This window comes from Parus major, chromosome 1A, assembly GCF_001522545.3.
Source record: "Parus major isolate Abel chromosome 1A, Parus_major1.1, whole genome shotgun sequence".
In the NCBI taxonomy this organism is placed as follows: Eukaryota; Metazoa; Chordata; class Aves; order Passeriformes; family Paridae; genus Parus; species Parus major.
The window spans coordinates 43,132,371-43,151,683 of NC_031773.1; the positions used below are offsets into that span (position 1 = coordinate 43,132,371).

Consider the following 19,313-nt stretch of genomic DNA (forward strand, 5'->3'; position numbering starts at 1 on the left):
TACAAATTAAAATATATACAAAATTGTTTGATATATGTTGCCAAGGATGACTTCAGAGGTAAAGAACTTTCTTCTCATGAACTCTGTGAATTTTCCTCCCTAATCCTAAAATTTTATCCCAATTAAAGCAATAACCTTGCATATGCTGGTATAAAAATAGATGTGCAGGATTATACTAAAGGCTTATTTAACTTGTCCACCATCCTGTCCCTGTGAGTGGCTGGTAACTGGAGGAGGAATGGAACAACATTTAAAAGAAAATCCTTCTTTTTGTGATATCAGCCATAAGCAGTTAACAATTTAGGGGACTTCAGTTATCAGGGGATTAACACTGGAGGGATTTCCTCAACCAAAAGCTGTGTCTGGGCCATTGCTTTTCACGGCTGCCAGCAGAGCCAGCCCTCAGGAATGTATCTAATTCCATTTTGAACACTTTTGGCCTCCACAACATCCTGTGGCAAAGAGTTCCACAATTTAATGATGTGCTGTAAGAAAAAGAACATCCTTTTGTTTGAAATCTGCTGTTTATCCCTTCCTTGGTGTGTCTGATCAGTCTGTGCATTCAGAAACAATCAATAATTATTTCTTATCCCTTTGCCACACCATTTTTGCTTTATAAATCCCTCTTATCTCATCTTAGGCTCTTTTGTGAGCTTATTTAGCCTTTCATTGTATAAACAGCCATTCTATATTTATATCAATTATTGAGATGTGGTGAAGACAGTCATGTGCTGTGTATCAGAATCTCAAGAATATTTTATTTACCCTTTGACTAACACTGTGCTTGCATTATAAAGAATGATCAAAACTTTTCAGGGATTTGTCAATGAATGAGTCTTAGATTTCTTACTTTCGTGTTAAAAGCTATCTTTATGAAAAATTCTGATTCTTTTTCCCCACGTAAATTACTCTGCACTTAGTGACTAGCAGACTACTAATTTCATACACCAACTGATTATCAATTAGCGAGTACTGCACAATGCTTCTGGAGCCGTCCATAACAAGCTTTGAACATTCCAGACAATCAAGCATGACCTGAAATTTTGTCATCTCTGGCACATGACAAATTTTTCAGAAATACAGAAAGGTGAGTTGTAGTCTACCCTAAATGTAGTGACTTCATTCTTTATGACTACTACTTTTAAACTGCAATCAGGCAAGTTCCAGATCTTCAGCAGAGCCTGTGTTGTCCAACAGAAAAGTACCATGGCCTATTTTAGAATACAGAACTTCTGAATATTATTTATTACTTTGCTTTAGAGCTCCTCTGGAAATGACTGTGACCCTTTCCAATTTGTGACTTCTGGCAGAGTTGCATTTGACAGCTTATCCTTCTTCTGGTATTTGCAGGTCACTGCTGTATGCAACAACACAAGAGAGCTAGAGCTGCTACTTCAGGCAGGTTTTCTTAGTGCCCCCCTATCCTCGGTATCCTGCAGTATGGCTTTGGTCTAGTGTAACAAGACAGTCCTAGGAAACTGTTCTATCTGCTACTGCTCTTGGTAGGTTAAAGCTGCTCCAGCTGAGCCTAGGAACAGCTGGGTGAATCTGTCTGGAATTGGTTGAAGATGGTTTGAATATCCCCCTGGAAACAGCAAAGAGAGCTCCATTTGTATGGGATGTTCACTCATCAGCTGAAAGGCCACAGGAGTTGTAACTAAGTGAAGTCGGCTCATGGGCTGATTATTTACCATCTGAGAGACATTAGGAGTGTTGATAGGAAAGACTATTAACACATTCCTTCTAAAAACAAACTCCATTCTTCCTTAAACAACAGTTAGTTTCTTTTTGAAGCAAAAGAACCAGCCACCTTGCCTTTACCATTCAGCTTTTAAAACAAGTCATTAAGACCATGCTGACAGTCTAATTAGGTTTTAGCTTCTACTCCTCATGCATCTTTCATTTATATATGTATCAGAGGAGGACTAAAATCGAGCATATACAGCTGTCTAATCTTTGTAGCAGTGAATTACAGGTAAAGTTAAAGTAAAAATGACAAAAATCTGCAGAAAAAAGCAAATTAAAATGTTTCCCATATATGAGAATGTCTTTAAATTATTTCAAAAAGTAGTTTGTAAGCTGTTCTAAGGATTAAATAGCCAGAAAAATTGCATGTTATCATGATCTTTCTTTCAAAACTGATAAATTATTTCCATATGGGAATGCAAAAAAGGTAACATGGGACAGAATCAAACTGCATCTCAGTAATTTGTTACCTGAGATACTCAGAGCTGTTCACAATCATTTTCATCAGCTGTGGGTCATTCATATTAAAGCATGTCCTCTAAATGAGTTTGTACAACAGGCCCTCAGTTCATTGTGTATTTTATGGAGTATTTTCTCACTTTGTCTCCTTCAGCCTTGTAAACTACATGTAGTAGTTTTGGAAGATGTTTTAGGGTTTCTCCCTGCATTTTGGTTTTCCTATTAATCTATCTCACTTTTCCACCAGAGAGGAAAGACGATGTTCCTAGTGTTACCAGAAAAAAAGAAACTCTGTGGTTAAATTTTCTCCAGATATGAGTTCTGTGGTGCTATGCACAGCTAACAGATGTTAGACAGGCTGCTGGTGTCACCCAGTGGACAGAGAGGTTGATCACAGGTAGGTGTTATGTTGAGAAATTTTTCTGTCTGCAGGAATAGCTCGTTCCTAAGTGACAAAAACAGCCTTTGTTTTGCATAGCAAAGACGACAGGATGTTTAAAAGTATCTCTGTTCTACTGCCATGGCCGGTACTAAAATGTACAGAGCAAAGACAGGAAGCAGTGCACGCTCCTCACTGTTAGTTAGAATCGAGCAAAGAATAACCAAACAACAATTAGTGGGTTCTCTCTCCTGCTGGGAGAAAGTAACAAAAATAACCAAGCAAAACAGTGTTTGTGCTGGTGTTTACTAAGAGGTGTGGGGATTATCAAAATCCAATTTAATGCAATTCTGTGCAATGCAAAACATGATTGCATTTTTTTAGCCTAATAACAGCTTGCAACAAAGGTAAACAGCTTGTCAACAGCAGTGAACAAGATCTGGAGAATCCTCTTCACAGTGTTACAACAGTAATGTATTTCAAAACATGCAATGTACACCTCGCATGCAAAACTTCAATGGAATAAATTACCTATAAATTAATCTCTTCCAAAAAAAATTCTAGTGTTTCCAGATCATGTATGAAAACTATGTAAGTACTTAAAACTAACTTCAGTGCATGTTCCATCTTACACTTTTTCCTGATTTGCAAGGAGTACTTCTCAATGTTGGAAATTGGAAGGTTTCTTATTTTTTAAAGACTAAAACATGCTGTTGAAGGATGTACATCAAGACTTTTTGCCAGAGATGAAGCAGAAATGGGGTTAAGTGCACCCAGATGGCTAGATCATATAAGTCATCTTCCTTTTCTAATGCTGTGGCAGCTGGGATGTGCTTCTTGCCCCCTGCAGGTGGAATGAGGATGACCTGATGCATTGAAATTCCTGAACTGCTAATAGATGAAAAAGAGTCGAGACTGCTGGGACTACAGTCAGAACTCCTGACTCAAGTTTCTCTTTCAGATCAGATAGCAATGGTTATTTAAACTGTAAGTTTGATGCCAGGGGCTTCTAAATGTCTCAATTTCTCTTTGCAAATCTATTTAATTCTTCCTAGAATTAACAGCTCCTCTGATTTATAAAACTAGACTTCACAGTTGCGAGCACAGGGGACATAGCTGTGCAACTTATGGATTTGTCATAACCCTCTGGAATCCAGGCTTTCAAAATCTTACACTCATACCATTACTGCATACAGGCCAACAGGACCAGCACTGTCTATTGAGGATGCAAACACAAACCATTTTTTCCACTTATTCTCCAAATAGGTTTTTGGGTCAGGCTTCCAGGAAAAAGGAAAAATATGAAAATTTAGGTCTGAAAATACCTTTTCTTTCTTCCTCTTAAAGGTAGATATTTTATTCAGATTTAGCCCTTGATTCTTGGGCTAAAAATCCTGTCAGTGCTGAAATGCATGGAAATTATCTTAAAGACTTCATGAAGGCCCAAACATCATTTATTCTATACTAACTTTTAAAATGTAAATCAGAAATTGTAGTTTCTGTGTGACCAGTTTATCTAGAACTGGAAAAATAAGACATAGTGAAAGAAGTAACTTGAATGCCTTAACTGGTACTGAAGCTGCATGTATGCTGACTCAAATCCTCTTAACATTTAAATTTCAGTGCAGCTCCACTCATATCTAATGACAGGTGGCATATTTTGAATACAGAAGTCACTGATGATTACTGTCATGCCCTCTATGCCAAGATGATAAAAATACCTCTTCAGTCTCTACTACCACTTCCACTGTTAACTCTACTGAGAAATTTTCAGGTAACAGACAAAATTCAGGGAACACAGAGAACAAAAAAAACACCCATTCCTTGTTTTAAAGTGTTCATCATATTACTTATCTTTTACTTTTTTGCCTTTCCAAACTTTAATTTACTCATATTTCCAATCCTTCTAAATACAGACTTAGAAAAATATACTTTGTGCTGTGTCTTTCCTTAGTACTTGCCAATGTGAAGGGAGGGCAGTGTCTTTCATTAAATCACTACTCACTAAGCTTATACTGTAAGGAAAATGATCTGATTTGAAATTTTCTAGCAGCATGCTTCTGTGTGGAATGTTTTTTCCCTCATTTTTATTAGAAAATGCTGATTCCTGGAAACCAAAACGTTTCAACAACAACAAAAAGATATTTTGTCACGCTGCTACCAAATGACAGATTTCTGCTCAATTGAAGCAAAAGCTTCTTGTGGTTAATAATCTTTGGGTCTCACAATGCCACAAAAGCCACACACATACCACAAAATTTCCTGGTACTCTGCTACAGAGTTCTCAGGTTTTAGGGCCCTGCTTTACTTGAAGGCATTGTTCAGGGTTACTGCCTCAGCTGTTTCAGAAAAAAAAAAAATTATGTGAGGAATTCATCCAAGATAGGAATGGCAATTTACTACATCTTCAAAGATACACATTCAAGCAATATTTAGTTTTCAGAAACAGGATTTCTTTTTTGGTAGGAAATTCTAGGAATTTCTAAACTTTTGTTCTCCTCTAGAGGTATTTTTTTTTTAATATGAATTTCCTAATTTCCTGGAGAACACATATTTGGAATTGGTGCCAGTTAGACATTTCCGGTGAGACATCTTTTTAGACAGTTAAGAAACCAGATAAACATATAGTTATAAAAACAAACAAACAAATCCTCTTTAGTTTTTAAACATGTGTTGGAAAACTATCTACCATCTGGTAAAACCCACCTGAACACAAGGCATACTTCTGTTCTTCCTTCATAGAGGTGCTTTGTTTTATCTTCACAAGTGTCCTTGTTTGCTTTTGACAGTGAGACACAGGCTATTATGATCTGCTCCTTAGTGGGCATTTGCTTTTCAGTGAGGTGATCATAATCCAGGTGTGGCAGATAGGGAATCTGATGATTACTTCAGCTGCATGTCTTTCTTTCTTCTCCTGTAATTCTGTGAAGCATGGCAGGTCAAGCAGCCTGGGATGTCACCCACAACTTGTCCCTGCCATGAGAAAGACAAAATATCAGAGAAAATGTTACCAAGTTGGATTACCAAGCAACTCAAGTACAGATTGAAGAATAACATAAAATCCTCTCTACAAACAAGAGGCCTAGGCCCAGTCATCCCCTATTATATAAGGTGTGCAGTCATCTCAGCATTTCAGGTGTTTCTTAAGGCCTCATGCAACCAGGAGTGCTTCAGATCTCCTGGTTTCTGCCAAAACACAGCCTCTGAAATCCAGCCAACAGGAGAAAGAAGGATGTGCTTTAACTAGATGAGCTAACCAGACAGGCTTTGGTAGCAGGCAGGAGCAGACTTCAAAGGTTACTCCTTAATTACTTGAAGGTCTCATAATCAATTCTTATCTCAGGCAGTTGATTGTAGTATACTCATTTTATATTCATATGAATGTGCTATGTGTGTTGGCATTATTTGTCTTTTACAAGTGTAGTAAAGACTAATTTGTTTGAGAAGTCCTTTTTAAGCTGGGGGAATTCTGTAGGTTGTTTGGTCCTGTAAAGCAGGCAGGAGGAATGCCAAGATCCAGAGCCTTAACTTTACACCTCTGATGAAGACATCATGTCGAAAAAAAGCACCTCCCACTCTGCTCTTGCTCACTCCACTCTCGTTCCTTTAATTTTTGTTTATTTTTAGACATTGTAGAGTTTATAAAAAAAACACTGTTGCTATTCACCCACAGGAGAGGTATCAATAAAAGCAAACTTGCCTCAAAGACACAAGTGAACCTTGAGCCACTGAAGATGCAATGAGAAATCATGTCACCTTGTCTTGTTATGAGAAACTGCAGAGACAACATGAAGGACAGTTGAGGATAATTTAAGTTTGAAAAGCTACTCTTGTTCTTACCATACACAATGTGTCCCATGCAACAGTAATGGCTTGAAGGCACAGGAGAACTACTTAACTATATGCAGAAATGAACTGCTACTAAAGTCTTACTGGCAGTGTTTGCATTGGAGCCATCATTGTACAAACTTAGTTTAAATTCCTTACCATGAATTAATGGTATAGAGTACATTCCTTTTATTTACATAGAGCCCAGCCATAGGCAGCTTCTCTGATTTGATGTTACTATTCAGTAAAACGGAAGTCCTGTATAAGAAAATAACAATAAGTAAGGGAAGGTTTAATGGCAAAATGAAACAGATGAGCAATTTGCATTAGCAAGATGTGCCACGGCTGGGTGAAGTCAGGTTTCAGAGGATTGCCAAGGTTATTGCAAACCTCTCTGCTTTAATGGATTGAATGAAAAGACATTCGTCTGAGACTAGCAGATTATTTAAAATCAAATGTAGACCATCTTGTACTTGAAAAGGAAAGCACTCAGGAAAGATGCTGTAAACAGTATTTCCTCTGTTTTTCTGGCTGCCCTCACACATTTTTAAGAAGGCAAACAAAGCAGTATGACTATGACTCTAAACAAACTCTGATAAAGCAAGTCTGAAGCTCAGATTTTCTATATATTACACCTGTCAGGTGGTGGCACTTGAAAGGGCAGAGCATCAATCAAGCACAAGACACATAGGGCTTGTGTCTTCATAAAGGTTTAGAGAAGCATTGCTCCCAATTAGAATTTTTTGGAGGCTACCATCACAAATGAGGCTGATAATACAAAAAAAATTAATCTTATTTGCTAAAATAGTATTAAATATCTAATATGGGCATTTTTCCAAACCTTCACAATTGCAGCTTCATTGTTGTTGATTCTTTTAGACTGTCATATGAAGGCTCTGAGGTACTGAAAAAACACCTCATGAAAAAAAAAGAGTGTACATTCTTATTGTGTGGCATAAGTAATCAGTCAGAAAAGATCCAGTTAGTGACCAGGGGGAAACTAACTCACATTCTTCTTGTCCCCCTCATTCACCTGAAAGGGTAAGAGTATGGTTCCTGCTACATGCTGTGAGGAGGTGCATCTGATCTATAAGGAGAGGAGTTTCTTGGGAGCTTGGCTGTTCTTCCTCTTCCCTTGTGATCTCTGCACACCTGAGGTAATTGAGAGAGCATCTGCAGATGGAAGTATGCCCTTCCTTAAGGGCTGCAGAGGAAGGTCAGACATTTTCTGAAGGTGTATGCAGTCAATTCCCAAAATACACCACCACTGCTGAAATCAATGACAAAGTAAGCCTTGATTTGGGAACTGATAGTATTTTTACACTTATAAATGTAACTCATCTACTCTGTGATGCAAAATACACAGCTAATAGTGAACGTGAATCGCACAATTAAAGAATCACAGAAATTATAACTATTGCTTACTTCTTTTTAACAAAATTTTGGTTTGCATGCTAACATTCTGTATTCTCTAAAAATGTTAGAGATTCTATAATATGACAGCGTGACTAATAATTTTAATCCTGCAAATACTAATATTTTTCAGATTTGCATCTGTGAATTAAATCTTATATAAGTCCTTTCCGAAGAAATTAATACAAAGATTCTGTGGCTAAACATACTTAAGCGCTACATAGCCAAGAATCAGAAAAATTTTCTCAAAATGAACTGTAATCTCTAAATGTCATTTTTTTTGCAATAGTTTGTCCAAATAATAGCAGTTTTAAAGAAGAGTATTTTCTGCTGGTAGAAAATATGGATGCAAAGAACTACTAAATGACAGATAATGGCAATACATGTGGTTTTAATGATCTCTGATATATGCTTACTAAGGGCAGAGAGAATTGAAAGGATTAGCTGGTATCTGAAGGTGTAGCCTGGAGCAGGACATGAATTATGTTCCCTACTGTCCAGCTCCTCATAATGATGACCATGTCTACTGTGGGAGAGATTTTGGGGTGCAGAACCTTCATAGACAGATGTGAAAGCAGACACTAATGGAACTCCAAAGACAAGGGTGATGATCTTAGAATCCACCTCTTGAAAACAGCTGTGTTTATGCTTACCAGCTGTGCTTAAATTTAAAGAGAGTATTTATCACTCCTGTTACGATTACTTACTGGTTTCATTGTAAGGCAATTAAATATTTGCTGGTTTATGAAGTTTTGCTGTGTACTATCTTTAACTATTTGGATTGCTGGCAACTGGAAAAAAACCTAGAGCTATTTTAATGCCATAAAAAAAGAGTTTGATTTTTGGAAGAAACTAATACTAATTGAGAGATTCTTTCTGACTTTAACTAAAAGGCACTGTTTAAAATTCAGAGGAAAGGTCATTAATAAGAAACAAAGGGCAGAGAATGGAGACAATTTCTGATTTATCACAAAGTTTAGACCATTTTTGGTTTTTCCAGCTAATCTACCATGAAATAACAATTACAAGTATTTAAAATGCCACAAACTACAGATGATATTATGTAAGCAAATACCACCTTCTATATCCATTTTTCAAAAAAACTGAAGTTTAGCTTATGAAATATAGTTTGAATTTTTGTTTCCAAACAAATAAAAGGTTAGATTTTGAACATGTTCATTAACTAGTTTATCTTCCCTCGTTTAGACTGTTTCCTTGCCTATGTAAGCAGAAAGCTGTGCAAATGAAAAGTTAGGAGGTTTTTTGCTAAATATAGTGGTGTTAGTAGTAGTAGCTTCATGGATTATGTTCTAATATCTAAGCCTGTGAGCTACACATTGTGGACTTCTTACAAGGTGTCATTTAATAACTGAAAAATTTAATTTCCCAGAAGTTCAGGAGTAAATCAAAATTCCTCTTCAAATTAATAAGATGTATACATGTTTCCTATATTCAATGCATGCTTTTACCTTTTCTAGGCTAAATGGTTTCACGCATAACAGGAAGATGGAAATAAAATCTAACCAAACAGAATTCTATTTTTGTTTAACTTGGTTCATTTCTCACTGTTTCATAAATATATTTTTCCTGACTGGCAAATCACTAAAAAATCTGTTTCACCAAAGCATGTTTCAATCTAACTATAAGACAGTCTTTGTCATAAAGATGTAGAGTTTTGGCTGGATAGTTAACCTAAATAGACTGACAGCAAACTGCATGAAAGTGAAGACCAGAAAAATATCAATCAGGATTTCTTGAGGTTTCATTCACCTCCTTCATCACAGTAAATTGTAACTACCTCTGAATGGGCAGTCAGTGTACTCAGTATTTTCTCTGGTATATCAGAGAATTCTAGATAAACTACAGATAATATTTAACCATCCTTTCAGAGGAAAAAAAGAATATGCAGCTGTGTTCTGGCTGCACCTACATGCACTGGATGTAGGGTGGTAGAGACTTAGTCATTGAGATTGTGAGTAGAGAATAATTAAATAATTAAGGAAATGAGACTTGAAAAAAAAAAAGGCAGGAATAGGAACCTAACTACATAGGAATAACTATCCTTTTAGGCCAGACCTATAGTAGGTGAACATCGGCATAAATCCACAGGACATTATACTTAATCTCTAGAAGCTCTCAACTTCATCACTCAGTAGCAAGGCAGTTAGCACATTTAAAAGGAAATAAACTTGGGAGGTGTGTTTTATGGGAAAGCTCATCAATTCCAGAGTTTGCAAAGAAAATAATATTTCTGAATGGCCTTTACAAGATGCAGTCCAGCAGCAGTTACAACACACCAATCCTTCATATTGTGGAAGAGCCACACCCTGCAGCGGTGCCAAAGACGAGCACATACCTTCATGTTGCTACTTGTAGAAGAAGCTAATTGCAAAGCACTCTGCAATCCTCACTGTGATGAATTCATTAACTTTAAAGGGCAAAAACAGATTTACTGACTCCAACGAGCTTTCATTTTTATGTTTGGATGGAAGCAGCAGACTGAAGTCTCAAAGGGTGATCCAAACCCATTGGTCATAGATGAGGAAATTATCAATTAATCAAGGCTTAAATCTACAAACAAGTTTTAGTGCTGTCATTCTCATTTAAATCCTGCAAAGTTAGTTTGTTGCTTAAGAACTATGGACAGAGACAGCTCCCAGACCTTCGTCTGATGACTTCTGCCTAAAGTAAATGTACTGAGACATTTTTTTGGAAGGTGGTGCTGTATAGCAGGAAGACCTGAGCTCTCCTACCTCTCAAGACAGGTATACTCCTGAGGCAGAAGCTGTGGAGTCAGACATGGATGAAGTTGGCAAGCTCTAGTCCTTGCTTTCCCTTTACCTACAGCGGGCAGGATCTGGACGGTATTTAGACCCCAGTAAAAAAGTAACATTTTAGTGCATATACAAAGTTCTTTCTTGAAATTGCTGTCACTAAAGCCTTTAGCATTGTTTGTGCACATGGACCATGAAGAATGCCCTTCAAGCAGGGGTCTTGTAACTGTTGCTATTTAATCCAAAAGTCAGTTTGCACCAGCCTTTTGCAGCCTCTGGCACTCTTACCCATTCAAATATTATGTTCAAAAACTAACAGCTTTACTAGACTCATTAACATTTTCATAAGGTTCCTGTAAACATCAAATTAATTTGATATATTTGTTAAATTCTATGATCTGTAACATTCTGTAATCTGTATTTGATAACACAAACTCTTTCAGTAATTATATGCCTTCAATTTAGTAAAAAACCAAGACTGTAGATGTAGCATGATAATTTCAAATATCATGAAGATTTGAATATGCCTGCAGATTTTACAGAAAATCTGTAAAAAACAAAAGTCAGTTTACAGAAAAAAAAACAAGTCCAAGTAAGAATATTTGCCTATATGAAACAGTCATGGCAGCTGTTCAGAATTTTACTGCCATTTGTTTGAAGTTATTCCTTTATATCAGCTGCCAGCCTGGTAGTGTGAGCCAAATAAAGAATTGGGTATGGGTTTGGATACCTGTCACTCTGTTAGGGCCTTATGCAGGCCTGGCATAAAATACTCGGCATGGTGCCAGTAGCTCTGTAGTGGGTAGCAGAATTTAAAAATCACTGATCCAACCCCTGTAAATAATGGGTTTGTGTACAAACTCCATGCCTGAAGCCATGCTTACTGACCAGGGTCACAAATGTTCTGCCTCTGTTTCTGTAATTTTGGCAGCATGTTAGGACCACCTCTGGTAACTAAAAAGCAGTGAGAGCCTTTTCACAGACTTCAGTGGAAAATGGATGAGGCCTGAAGTAAAGCAAACAACTGCCTGCTAGTGAATATGGCCAAAAGCAAAATGAGGAATGTCTCATTCATTTTCCCAAGCTCAAAAGAGACATTTACAAGACGCTTTCAGCTGGGAGGATGGACCTCTGTTGAAATCCTAAATTAAAACTGTTCCAGACAATTTGCTTTTCCTTCTTCTTGCCAAGATGCTACTTGAGTAAAACAGCAGTAAAGATACCCACTCATGTAGGTGCTGTTGGAAGAGATGTTCTTTGTCAAGAACAGGTTGACAAGAGAAGCTGTGGGTGAACTATTCCTGGAAGTGTCCATGACCAGGCTGGATGAGGCCCTGAGTAACCTGGTGAAAGGTGTCCTTGCCCATGGCAGGAGGGCTGGAACTCAATGCTTTTTTAAGGTTCTTTCTGACCCAAGCAATTCTTTGATTCTATGATATGCTAAAGAAATACAAGCATTAGAGAGAACAGAAGATGTGAAATTGGAAAAAATAAAGAAGAAAAAAAAGTTAAGAACAACAGCAAGAAAAGTAAAGCAATAAATATTAAATAAATATCTGCCTGGGCATACCTGCCATCCCAAGGCCATTTCCATTCTCTGACCATACATTTTTATTAGTCACCAGACCTCCTTCCTGATAAAGCATCACTGTTGTTGCTGTAAACAGTCAGAAATATGAAACCTGTTTTTCCTGGTGTATCTCAGTGAAGCCAGCTACGCAATCCAAGAAGCTCTCTTTGATCTGTGAGTCCTTAATTAAAGAGCCACTTTGCATATCTCCTCCTTCATCTGGCTTTTCTCATGGTACAGGCCTGTGAGGCAGGTATAAATTTTTAACCCTGTAATACAGACTAGAGTTGGGTTAAATTATTGGTTTAGTAATTTAAATTAAAAACAAACTGGTGTTAAATGCTGTGGTAATGACATTTCCAATTACTAGTAAATTCCTAGGAGTTCTGAAACACTTCAAAATCTAGTGTAAAATTTAAAGGAAGAAAAAGTTAAATAGAATGTGTCATGCATATATGAGCCCTCAGTTGGCTTTTTCAGAAACATTTTTATGTCTCTATATTTAATATTTATTAATAATAACATAGATGCTGATAATATTATCCAGAAGAAAAATGCTGATGTTCAATTTACAAGGTCTGGTGGGCCTGAATCTTCAGAAGAAATCACCTGTGTGCTTGCTTTCCCACAAGAAGGGATCTGTTTTTTCAGCTGCATTTGAAATTGACACAGTTTATAGAAAATACCAGTGTTGTCCTGCAGTTTAGCAACAGACCCTTTTAGATAGGAGACCCACCTTCAAAATGAAGAATGTGGTGTAGAAGGGTAAGCATCCAAACAAATCCTTGCAATTGTTTTAACAAGATGGCATAAGATAAACCTGGGAGAATGAATGAAACCCAGTGAAAGAAACAGAACCAAGATGAAACTATAAAACCATGAGCAACACTTTTTGAATGACTTTTCTTAAAACAGGCATCTACTAAGATCTCAGAAAGACAATTATAGTCTTAATTTCTATCCTTATTAAAAACAGACTATAAAAAGGAGCTGGAAGAGATTTAGAGAAGTCAGATGCATTTAATTAGAGGAGCCAAACAACTGCAAGTATTTGGTGGTGGTCACCCACAAATATCTCAGTTCCTTGTTTTATGTAAACTTTTCAGGGTTAGGTCAATAGCCCGACTTTCTCCATAAAGCTATGACAATTATTTTTAATATGAAAAATCATAATTATTATTGAACAATACACAGAAGAAATAGCATTTCATCAGTTCTTTTTATGGCCTATATGATGCATTGTGCCTCACTGCACTGTGAGACACTAAGAAGTGGTGAAGGAGACAAGAGTGTGCCTGCAATTTATCTCCATGAAATATCCATCTGCAGCTCATGTCATGTATTCCAGGAGGCTGCCTCCCAACTGCCTGCTCCCAACTGCTAAATATACATATTGTATATTTACAATATATGTATATTTATGTTTATTGTATATTATTATTTATAAATAATATATTGTATATTTAAATTTTCTAGTAAGCCATATGCATCCTGTCCTCACAACAAATGGGAAGTTCAATTTTCAAAGAGATTTCCATCTAACAATTAGATATAGCAATTTAGATAACATAGTGCTTTGGGGCTGCTTGAAAAAATGGTGGCATTTGACTCCAAGAAGGGACTTGTAGAGGGTACAAGGTCCTTCACCTCCATGTTTCTTCACCTCCACCTGACTTGCACACAAGATAGAAGTGATGTTTTTCCTCTTCCCAAGTCAATATCCTCCAATGCCAAACTCTCCATGGACTATTCATCTGTCTGAGCAAAATTCTGTCCATCAAAGACTGTGCCCAGTTTTATGTTTCTGAGTGAAAAGGGTAGATGAAAAACAATCAACCAAAATAAACCCAGCCCATTGTTAGACACCAAACTAAGATATGACTCCAGGCTGCAGAAAAAAAGTTAAGTTGCAGAACAATCCACCTCTATTGTGTCCATTATTGTTCACATTGTCCATATCCTTATACAGCTTCATGCTCTCTGCACTAATTTGCAGCTTCAAGGAAGTGCTCATAGTGCACCACCCTGCCTGCTAGGAAGGCAGATGTTGCCATGTCCAAAAGTGGTGCATTATAGTTGCAAGTTCCAACTATAATGAGACCTGGATAAGGGCTAAATATGTTGGTATAGAAACCCCCCCATGACAGTTTGCAGAGCTTTGACAAACAGCAGTATGCTCAGAGGACAGCTAAAATGGGAATCAAGGAGTTATTATTTTCTAGTTTTATGGCTTTTGTTACATGCCTCTGCAGAGAGCACAGGGACTAACACTATCAGCCCTGTATCCTGGCCATTGGGTCCAGGTGCATATTGGGTAAGTGAAGCCACTAACCCAGTCATGTCCTTCCTTGAACAAGCAGGTTGGGAGGAATGGAAGATGAGCAGAGTTCTCAGTACAAAATCCACCCATTTGACTAAGCACACCCTGCTAATCTCCCAATTCCCTCCCCAAGCAGTATCAGCCTTAAGTGGCAGATTTCAGTTTTGTTTCATCAATGACCTTTCCTTAATACCTCTCTACAGGGAATTACATGATTTTGCAAAATTTTAAATTGTTTCACATGAGAATCTTGAGGAGCTTTGTAAACATTGATGGTAAATATTATTAAATACATTAGGCTCAGATAGAAAGGGATCTAGTAAGATGTCCAAGATCATGTAAGTTGCCTGTGGTTAAGCTGGCACCAGAAATGACCACATTGACCTAGACATGTACACAGCAGAGATCCTTTGACTGTGAAGAGCAGCCAACTTTGAAAGTCTATCTGATTTTTTTTACTTCATCATCTTGTATTCCATATACCTGTTGTTCAGCTCTTCACTTCTGTTGCTCACTTCATCCCTCTGAGAAAGAATAATAATTCAAGTATTTTTAAAATTTTTTTATCTAACAGCCAAATTTCTATCTATTTCACTGCCATGACTGATCTCGAGAAGGAAGCAGAGAAAGTTTGAGGCTGGCTAAACTAACACAAAGCTAGGAGGAATGTATTTAGTCCTGCCTTTGGCTGACATACTTTTCAATCAGACACTCTATCTGCACTGTTCTACATGCATATATGAGGACATGCCTCCAGTACTTTTATTTAGTCCTGAAGCAGCTATAAAAATGTGCAGATCATCACAGTAGTATTAGGGAGACCAAATCATTAAAGGAAAAATTGAGCACAGAAGCGGGTCAATTTTTTTTTTGTAAAACATAAGCCGATAAAAATCAAAGTAATGTTATTTTTTCAAGCCAATATTTCTTGCTGTTCCAATTTTGCCATAAAATATTGCTCAGTATAAACTTTTTGCTGACCAGGCTAAGCATAAATATTTAAGAACACTAAGCCAACTATCATGGCACTAACACAGCAATCTGGTGACAGCATCAGCATATAGCAGTATCAGAAGCAACATTTTACTTCCAACCTGATGGGCCATCAGGGTCTCCAAATCCTTGTAAACATGCTCATGTCCTATGAAAGGGAACACTTTGCTTGTAGGGAGACCTCATGATCTATTTGTACCACAAAAGTTATCTTCAATTAGATGATTAAATCAGCTGATTGCAGAGCTTTGGGGACCATGGTAATACAGAAGACCTCAGAGCAGTTGCATCACAGACTGCCTCAGGTATTCTCAGTGTTTGGATGAGCTCTGTGCTCTTATAAAAACTGCAGGCCAGGATCCAGAATCCATGAGGGCAAATGACAGATACATTTCAGAGAGTTCTCTAAAACAGGTAATTCTAAGACATGATATGTCTCATAGGTGGGAAGACAACAGCACTCATTTAAATAATCAGAAAATATGGTGTTTCCTCTGTAAGCCCCAAACAATAAGCTTTTTTGTTGCTCTTCTTTTCCTTGGCTTTGCAAACACATTACATAGCAACTGGAAGGTGACATACAGAGGCCAACCAAAAAAATGCAAGCTCCATGTTTTGCTGCAGCGTCAATTCTTTTGGCCTTTGGGCTACTCAGTTCCCCAAGGAGTCAAGCAGTGATAATACCCAATTCCATGAGGAATAATATGCCAGTGTATTATACAATACATTGTAGCATATACACTTCATGCATGGAAAACTGCTTGACTTTATAAAGCCACTTTCTAGTAAACCTGTTATTGTGAATGATGATTTTCCATGTAAGATTAAATCTGAATATACTTATAATTTTGCCAGTATACAGGAACTGTCAGTTAAATAGCAAGATACAACAATAGAAATTCAGGAACTGTGCTGCAGATACAAAATTATACAAGTTAACTTTAATAACTTGTAAGTAATTAATACTTATAATTACTTATCAGCAAAGATTTTTTTTTTTACATTTAAACCTAGCCTGCTTTAAAAATTTCAATGTTTCTTCCTTGGAGAATTGATCAAGCAGTGTAAATCTTAACTATCCTGATACCTCCTCCATTCCTTGATACTGTTTAAGCACTCTAGTTGGTAATCAGAGAATGGCTGGTGTATTTGGAAGCTACCATACATTTTATACACTTGGCCAGTTCTGTATGGGAATCCTCCAGGGTGTTAAAGCTATCTTGTGCTATGATAAAAGGCTTAAATATAAGCAGCATGAAGAAGTCTAGAGCCTATCCTGTAAGACAACTGTGGTTGCAGCTGCACTATGGCAGGTATATTTTCCTTAGTAAATTATTCACAAACAAGAACTTAGTGGGTAAGAGCTGTAGACACAGAAATCCATGACCTGCTGCTGGGCATTCCCTTTACCAAATTAAGAAAATAAACCTGTGATGACAGACCTAGCAAATGGGAGATCCCAAAAGACAGGAAAGGGTATGGACAGGCTAGTAGAAGCTGGTTGTCTTGACTCTATAGGTGTTCATCTGTGATTAAGAAAACTCCAACAGCTGCCAGGCTACACAGTGCACTGACAGATGCACTGGCAGAGTGCTGAAAAGAAGTGTGCACAATCTTGAGATTGCTGACACAGAAGAGTAAGAGGCTGCCTGTGAGCACAAGAGCTAAGGGTGGAATCAATAGTCTTGCAAACTTAATAGCTCAGAGACATCAAGAGCATGCAGCTCTACACCGAAGCATTTCAGAAATGATTTGTTACAGCCAGAAGGAAATGGATGCCACATTTTCAGAAAACAACAGAAGAGATGGTATCACTTCATTCTGTCCCCATTTATTTGGTCATGGAGCTGATCCTCCATGCTAGGATGCTGGATGTCTCTGCAGCACTTTTAACCTTCACCAGCCAAGGAATTTCAGTTCTGCAGCCCCAGTGGCACCTGACCGACTTCATGGCCAGCATCAGGAAGAAAATGAACTTCTTTTTTTTTTTTAACATGGCAATGTCCTTAAAGAAATCAAAAGATCAGTGCAGAGTAAGCAGTTCTTCCCTCCAGATCATCAAATCTGTCCATGTTTTAGGCAGAACTGATATAATGCCTTGTGAAGAACTTTTCAGTTAGTCCATTAGTTCTCCCATTCAGAGCAAAAGTGCAATTCTGTCAAATATATCTGATCAGATGGTTTCCAGTAGGAAAAGGCTTAATATAATATCTGAAAGCAGTTAGGCACCCTGTATTCTACTAGCAAAGAGTAGTGGATCTGCAGTGGCTCTGTAGAAAACCTTGTTGGCAGATGATCAGAGATAATCAGAGAAAGACTGGATATTTTAAAAAAGATTATATCCAAAAATCAAGGAGTTATTGTTTGACAATTTCTTTCTTATGCTAATCCATACTTTAGTTAAATCAGACATTCAGAATAGCTGTTCAGGTATTGCATATTCTATCCTAACCACCTCTGCTAAGAGCCATAAAGCTCTTACGTCTTTTTTCACAGATGTTGGATGAGAGTGAGAAGCTGATTGTGATGGGTGCCTGACTTGCATCAATTTGCACAGCACGAGCTAGACAGGAAGAAAACAGATTGCAGTGCTTAGGATCATACACTGAAGGGTGAGTCTGCTTTCAAAAACATAAACCCAAAGGTATTTTTGGGTTTGGGTTTTTTTGTTTTGTTTTGTTTTGTTTTTAAAGAGGAAGACTGCATAGCACCTACAGAGCTAGAACGGGCTTGGCCCCAACCTGTGGTTCTGCACTGAAGATTACTTACACTTGCTGAATGAAATGCTCTTGATGCAAATATTTTTGCTGGCGCAATATATTATGACTCTATCACTCACCTTGAAAGAGGAGACTAAAAATGCTTTGATAAATGGTTTGAAACATTGCCCAGTTTCACTGGCTTTGTTCTTCTAAGTGTTTGTACCTCTTGCTTCAGCTGCAAAGTTATTTCATCATGTCCTAAAACACTGCTATGCAGAGAACTGCAGTATAACAAGCTATAAAGTTGGCCTAATCAGCCAGCTGAGAGAGTAGACTTAAGAGAAAGTGCTTTCTATCCTTTGGAGGCCAAACATTACAACACAGCACATTTACACAGCATGACCGTACCTTTATTTCCGAGAGACATGTTCGGTACTGTCTCAGGTTTTCTTTTTTCCTTTGTAGTGCAGGCTGGTAAAGCAAAGCCTTTCTTGCATTGTTCTCTTCCAATGGCAGTGATTTCCCACTCTGTACATCTGGATTCAAGAGCACCACTTTCAACCTCCTCTGAGACTTGGCTTCACCTGGTTCCCACACTTCTGTACAGTAGTGACTTCTGGGGCTAATTATGGTAATCGATCCCCTCAGTGAGTTCTCTCCAGCTACAGGTTAGCATGTTACCAGTCTCATACCAGCAAGGAGCTGCGACTTCTCTCCAAGTTCCTGCAACATGCTGGTGGCCACGGACTTATTCAATATGTTCAGTGGTGACCTCTCATCCACCTGTGGGATCAAAGATGTTGGGCAGATCCTTAGGTTTGAGCCCTCCATAGTGGTTTTACACAGGACACATCATAAAACTGGATATTTTTCTTTCCTTGTTGTATCACTTTTTAAAAAAGCATCTTCATGTCCTTTGGTATGCTCCTCTGTACAGATGACACTCCTGCCTTGAATTGGGCTGAGGAGAAAAAAATGCTGCATTATTCAGTGAGACCAGTACCAGATAAAAACACTAGAAAACAGACTGGGTATCTTTGTTGCCACAATCATATGTGAACAGGCTGGCAGCACGTCCTTACACAGCTGAGACTGAGCTGCATTTCCTCCCAAGGAAGACACTCCTAAA

At 37.8% G+C, this 19,313-nt stretch overlaps 1 long non-coding RNA gene across 1 annotated transcript; it reads right to left on the bottom strand.

Moving 5' to 3' along the window:
• Nucleotides 1–6,187: 6,187 nt before the first annotated feature.
• LOC107204543 lies at nt 6,188–18,792 on the bottom strand. Its single transcript, XR_004497682.1, has 3 exons — nt 18,593–18,792; nt 6,572–6,670; nt 6,188–6,359 (listed from the first exon to the last, which is right to left on the bottom strand). It is a non-coding gene; the product is annotated as an uncharacterized LOC107204543 (long non-coding RNA).
• Nucleotides 18,793–19,313: the final 521 nt, after the last annotated feature.